Source organism: Tachypleus tridentatus, chromosome 13 (genome assembly GCF_004210375.1).
Source record: "Tachypleus tridentatus isolate NWPU-2018 chromosome 13, ASM421037v1, whole genome shotgun sequence".
Taxonomy (NCBI): Eukaryota; Metazoa; Arthropoda; class Merostomata; order Xiphosura; family Limulidae; genus Tachypleus; species Tachypleus tridentatus.
This window is the reverse complement of record NC_134837.1, coordinates 236,918,966-236,925,492: the sequence shown is the minus strand read 5'-3', so window position 1 is coordinate 236,925,492 and position 6,527 is coordinate 236,918,966. Positions and strand designations below refer to the sequence as shown.

General features: G+C 33.3%; 1 long non-coding RNA gene across 1 annotated transcript in view; it reads left to right on the top strand.

Annotated features, from left to right (window-relative positions):
• Window positions 1–4,540: 4,540 nt before the first annotated feature.
• LOC143240466 (uncharacterized) overlaps window positions 4,541–6,527 on the top strand; it is a 40,246-nt gene continuing 38,259 nt past the window's right edge. Inside the window, exon 1 of the long non-coding RNA XR_013021770.1 lies at window positions 4,541–4,695. This is a non-coding gene — a long non-coding RNA (uncharacterized LOC143240466). The remainder of the gene's footprint in view (window positions 4,696–6,527) is intronic.

Here is a 6,527-nt window from a genome sequence, read left to right as displayed (position 1 = left end):
CGCTAGTGTCCTAATTGTCTTCTCCAAGTAACACAGTGACGGGGGTGAATTCTGGTAAATATTGGTTTTCCGATAACCATTATTGTAAAATGAACTTGATTAGTCAGTCTCCTATTCACTGTTCTCCTAGATAACTTGGAACGAATGTGCTCATGTCATTCTTGTCGTAAGGTGTTGCAAGACGTCTTTTGATTTTGACGTGTTAGCCTGATTAGAATATTGTCATCCCTGACAGTAGAGTTTTGGCGTCTACCAATAGACTTTCCTGGAATAACGTTTCCTGTAGTCTCATGACATTTTAGGATTATGGATGCAGTATTCTGGGGGTACCCTAATATTCTGGCCACGTCCGTTTGCTTTATATAATTTCTGGACAACTGAACAATGTGACGTCCTGTACCGTATGAAAACTACGAGAATGACTGTATGCCAAGTACAAAGGAAATAGTTGAACAGTTTTTTATACTAAACAAGTGTGTATGTGTGTTTTACTTCGACGAAAACATGTTTGATACAATTTATACAAACCATAACAGCACCTCTTTTTTCTGATCATACGCTATCTCCTTTGTTACTACTCGGGCATTTATTCAATAAATACTCCATGCATGTATACTATAACATCAGTATAAAACAGTATGCACACATTTTGACCAAGACTTTAATTGCACAGTTACGTTGAAAGCATACGGAATCAGCTAATTCAAGCAATCACCTTATCACTATCACACAGTTATAATATTTACTTCTAAATACTTACTAAGAGTTATAATATTTACTTCTAAATACTTACTAAGCACCCTTTAATACAACACAAGAAAGTTTCGTGAAGGTACAGGAAATGTATGGTGATAAATTATCTCAACTGACAAGGATTTCTCTAGAAATGGTCAGATTACTCTTCTTATATTTAAGAATACAAGAAACGAGATATATTACTCGTGTACTAAACGTTTTTTTTATGAATCACATAGATTAGAGACTATTTTTTGATCTTTTCATTCTCACATTTCCCAAGTTTTTAGCCCATAACTCGGACACATTAGAGTGTTGATGGAATGGTCCGGCTAGCATGCCGGACTATGGATTTGCAGATCCCGAGTTTTCGTCCCGTTACCAAAAACAAAAATCACGCTACAAAATTCAGTTCCTTGAATGTGCTACAAGGGTGGCATTTAAATCCTACTCTTTGTCCGACAAGATTATCTGAAGCTGGGTAATGTTTATTAGGTGCCGTCCGCTTAACCTGTCACTCAAACCTACGATTGACTCGAGCAGATAATCCTTGACACCCGAAAGTTTTTTAATACTCTCTCTATCTTGTCCTTCTCACCTGAATTTTCTTTTTGCCACGTCAGCACCCCTCCTCCTCTCACATCCGGAATAACACAATATAGTAACAACGCAGTCGATAACACTATATAACACAAATTTTGTTTCTGGATAGTATGTGTTATTTCTTAATTTCTTATGTTGTAAACGTACAGAAAATGGCTATTATTCCCTTCAAACTTTGCTTTTGTGGCCTGCATAATGAAATTTAGAAATTACTTTATTTTCTATGTAAAAATGGGTAAATTTACACATTTTCATTTACAAAAGGTCTGAATAAAACAACATATGAATCAAGATTTACATGTATTTATACTAAAATTATACAAAAAATGAACAAAAATGTTTAAAAGTGAGTGAGTAGTTTTTGGAGAGTCGCGACATTCACGTATTTCTGAATAAAACAACATATGAATCAAGATTTACATGTATTTATACTAAAGTTATACAAAAAATGAACAAAAATGTTTAAAAGTGAGTGAGTAGTTTTTGGAGACTTGCGACATTCACGTATCAGCCCCTAAACATAGTCTCCCATCATGTTTTCATTATACACTCCCAGGTCACAAAAGCAAAGTTTGAAGATAGAAATAGGTCTTTTCCATTTACTTTAGGCATAAGCAGTTGGGAAATAACCTTTTCTGCCCAGGAACAAGAAAAGTAAAATTTATTTTACAAAGTGTAATGAATTACGTCCTCTTTCTTTGTTTTTATAAAGCAAAGCCACGTTTGGATATCTGTCCACCGTAGAGAATCGAAACTCGTATTTTAACGTTTTAAATCCACAGATTTACTGCTGTCCCCTAGGAGGGCTTCTTTTCTATAAAAAAAAGGTTGCTGGCTATTCCGAAATGTGGTAAGTACATGTACACTCTTATGCACATGTTTTCACATATTTGCATGGGTATCTGTATTTGTTCTATACAGACAAGGGGAAATCCATCGTTCTTATTACTAAGTCAGCATTTTCTAGTTCTGAGTTACGTAAAAAGAACATTAAAATATTACAACACTATTAAACTGAAAACCGAGAAACACCTAATACATTTTGTTTCCTTTATGTGTCATACATTACCAGACTGGGAAAATTTTAAATATGGACAGCGTTAATATCCAAATCACGTGGAAATATTTTTCAAAGAAGATAAGTTTTTCATTTGTTTATAAAATGCACCTTGAAAGAAATATTAGTTATCTTTTTACACAACATGAATATGACAACACTCGTCGGAATTCTCTGGAATATTTATGTGTCGTGACATATAACACTTGCGAGAAAAGTGTTACACAATACAATGATTCAGAAAATAGAAACGAAAAAACAAAATACAAGGCCTTATGATGTCATCAACAAGTAATTTAAGTTTTCATAAGAACGAAGGAAAGGTGATTCAGGTTAAAAATTTATAACATAAAGCTCAGAGCGTGAATTTAAAAAAAATCCTGCTAATTTAGAAACGTTTTTTTATTACTTATACATATTGGGTCAAAAGTAACTTTACAGGAACAGAAATTCAAATTCAACTAATTTATTTCTTAATACGATTTCTTGTTTTAATTTCCATGTTCTAGTCAGTTTTTAAAAATGTACTGATGATTGCATTTTCTGACTGCTTAAATGGCTTATATACTGGTTATTATATTCTGGTAATAACACACTATTTTATATCACATATCTCACCAAATGAGTCATTGATTTAATAATTGTGTAAACTTATTTATGGCCTATCCTGTACTTCATAGATGATTTTAATGCATTTCAATCAAGAACATTAAAAACTAGTCTTCTTATCATTTCTTTGTTGCCATGGTACCAAAGATTAGTGTTTTAAACAACATCGTAATAATAGTAAACATATCGAGCACCAATCATAAAGTTTGGTAAGAATACTAAAGAAACCATGGTTAAAAGGCTTATACAGATGATACGATAAAATCTTTCGTCTAAAAATAACCCTTACATAGTGGTTAGGTTATATTAGTTAAAATGTTCAGAATGGTTTTGATTAATCTATTACGCCTTTTCATCTATTAAAAAAAAAGGGAATGTCGTGTATATTTGAGTATATACAGTTAGAGCTTATGATAAACTTGCATGTTCAATTATTTGTAAAAAAACAGAACTATACTTAATCAGTGGTATTTTCAAATCGATAGATCTACATTTTTAAACTTGTTTTAAGAGAAAAACTTGGTGTTTCAAACACACCCTGTTTATAAAATGACACATAACTAGAATAATTCAGACAAAATCCAAAAGTAATTTACGTTGTGTTGTGACCATTTTTGAGAAGTTGAATTTCAAATAATTAGTTGTTTGAAGTTAAGCAGAAAGCTTATATGTTGTCTACTCATCACAGGTATCAAAACCTGGTTTATAACGTTGCAAGTTCATAAGTGATGCTGAGGCGTATGTAAGATAATAGCAATGTATTTCAGCTGGAGAATGAAACAGAACTTTTAGAATGTGTTTATGAGGTAAAGATTAAAATGTAAACGGTCAAATTCTGAAATTATGTCATATTTAAAAAAACACTGTGAAACAAAATGTGGTTTGTGTATGGGTTACTGAAAATACATATCTAATAAATCAGATTAAAGTTGTTATCAACTGTAAATATTTTACACTACGGCACGAAATTACACCATTCAATGTGTTTTGTTTTAATAGTGGGACTTAATATTTTTGCTTGATAAGACGTGTGTTTGTTTGTAAATCACAACTCTACACAATATGTTATCAGTGTGGTGCCCACCATCACCACGCTGTGGGTACAGGTAACTAAAACATTTCGAACGCAAAGCAAATACTCAAGATAGGTAAAGGTTTTATAACCTCTAAGCGAAATTTATCTTGCAAATAATTAAAGAGAAAGATCTAACAGATTGGAATAGGCAAAAAAGATAGCTGTAAGAGAATGTTTGTAGAAATAATATTAAAATAAAGTTAATCTAATTATTTTAATAAATTATTTTTGTACGTCATCTCATTGGCAATTTGCCGACTTCTTTGTTTCTTGCATTTGTCTGGAAGGGTTGCTCAATCGTGGTTTAGAGTTATCATGTCAGTATGAAATACCAGCCTACTATATGTCTCTAAAAGCACTACGTTCTTTCACCTGCAAGCGTATTATAAAAGTGGCAGTCAGTCGCACCACTTGGCTTAGAATAACCACGTATGTAGCGGTAATGTTCGTTACCTCCTTTGTGTTCAGTAGTTTTGAATTAGGAACATTTATGCCTAAATTTTTGTTCTCTGGCCCGGACGTTTAGCTCAGGCATCGTATAATGTGCCATTCAGGTTAAAAATGCAGAGTGCTTTTATCTCTCTCCCTCCCCAACATTGTGTACATATAAGGAGTTGTAAGTATTTTTTATTTCTAAACTCCGTGGAGATTACCAAATGTAAAAACAAATAATAATAATGTTACATTGTACAATACATAAAACTTCGCTAGTTAAGATGTTCTGATTATTTCCAGCTTTATCACAAGCTTCTTTATTTTATAATTAAAGATATGAACTGTTTTAATCTCTTTTATGCGACACTTTAAGTGCATCTTCAAAAACATTAACTTACTTAGTTGAAAAGAGTATCTGAAAAGTTGAAACACGTCTTCGTCAGTTCAATGTTCGTTGCGCCGTCTTCCTTATTTTTAGAATCTATTTATGAAGGTATAGATCCAGCAACTGTATTGATTACTTGTAGTTCAAAGTTATAGCTTCAATTACTTACAAAATGCTAAAAAAAAGGTTATTGATCAGCGTTAAATCTCAGCACCATCTTTTGGCTGCCTAGAAAACTATGCTCATTTTATATATTTTTTTCTCACAATATATTTACACAGAGCATTCCGAATAAGAAAATTCAGCTAGATTCGATAAAGTTGCTATTTCAGAAATATTAGTCGTAATGTCTCTCCTATGTGTGTGTACCATTACACCTAAACAAACGGAAAGTATGACACTTATATATAAATTTAACGTCGATTTTTCATACTAAAACAAGTATAAATTATGTTCTTTTTGTCTTTATGGCACAATCAAACTTTTAGAAACTTCTTGCAGATAATTGTGTGTTCACTAATTTCTGTTTCGGTTCCTCATTCTAATTTTGTATAGACAAGTAGCCCAGCACGGCCAGGTTGGTTAAGGCGTTTGCCTCGTAATTCGAGGGTCGCGGGTTTGAATCCCCGTCATACCAAACACGATCGCCCTTTCAGCCGTTGGGGTGTTATAATGTTACGATCAATCCTACTATTCGTTGGTCAAAGAGTAGCTCAAGAGTTGGCGGTTGGCGGTGATGAATAGATGCCTTTCTGCTAGTCTTACACTGCTAAATTAGGAACGACTAACGCAGATAGCCCTCGTGTACCTTTGCGCGAAATTTAAAAACAAACATAGACAAGTAAACGTTAAACATATGGTAAAATATTTTATGGAATGCATGTTAAAAGTATTTCCAAAACATAAAGAATGTTCAAAGTACAATCGCCTGTCTTGGTTTATATATTTTTTTCATATGGGAAGTATGGAAGCAATAACTATGGAGTTTTCCATGCAAATTATAAAAAATAGTAATCCGGGTGAGTAAATACATGTATATTAAAATTGAGTGCTTAGCACGAGAAATAGCAACCTCTCACAGATCCTTCTAGTCTCCAGCTAGTGACATAAACACCTTAGAATGATTCTGCTGAGATTGCAAAAAATGAATTCCAACTGCCAGATCAACTGCAGTCTGACTATCTGGCGTTGTTTTAAAAAGTCCTGATGTCAGTGTAGAGCGTATTATTACAGTGCAAGAAAAGTTCGTAACTACCACAAGTTAGGGCTGGGCTCTTTCGGAAATGTTATTGCGCTCTCCCCCAAGCAATTGCTGTATTTAACCTAATTTGAGACTTTGTTCTTTAACATGTTTCAATTGTCCCTCCCCTGTTCTCACTTAAGAAACGTTGGAGCTGAAACTGTTACAAGTTAATCAACGACAATGTACTAGAAGAAGATAACGACAACGGCAGGGAATTGGAAAGAACGAATAAGAATATTAAAAGAACCATATTGACATGATGAGAGCTTGAAAGTAAAATTCCGCATTTGTTACTACATTCCTATCAGCCTAAACATTTGCTTTAGTGTTTAATTTTAACGACGCTGGATCTAAATACATACTAAAACACTCTACTGATTGGGAA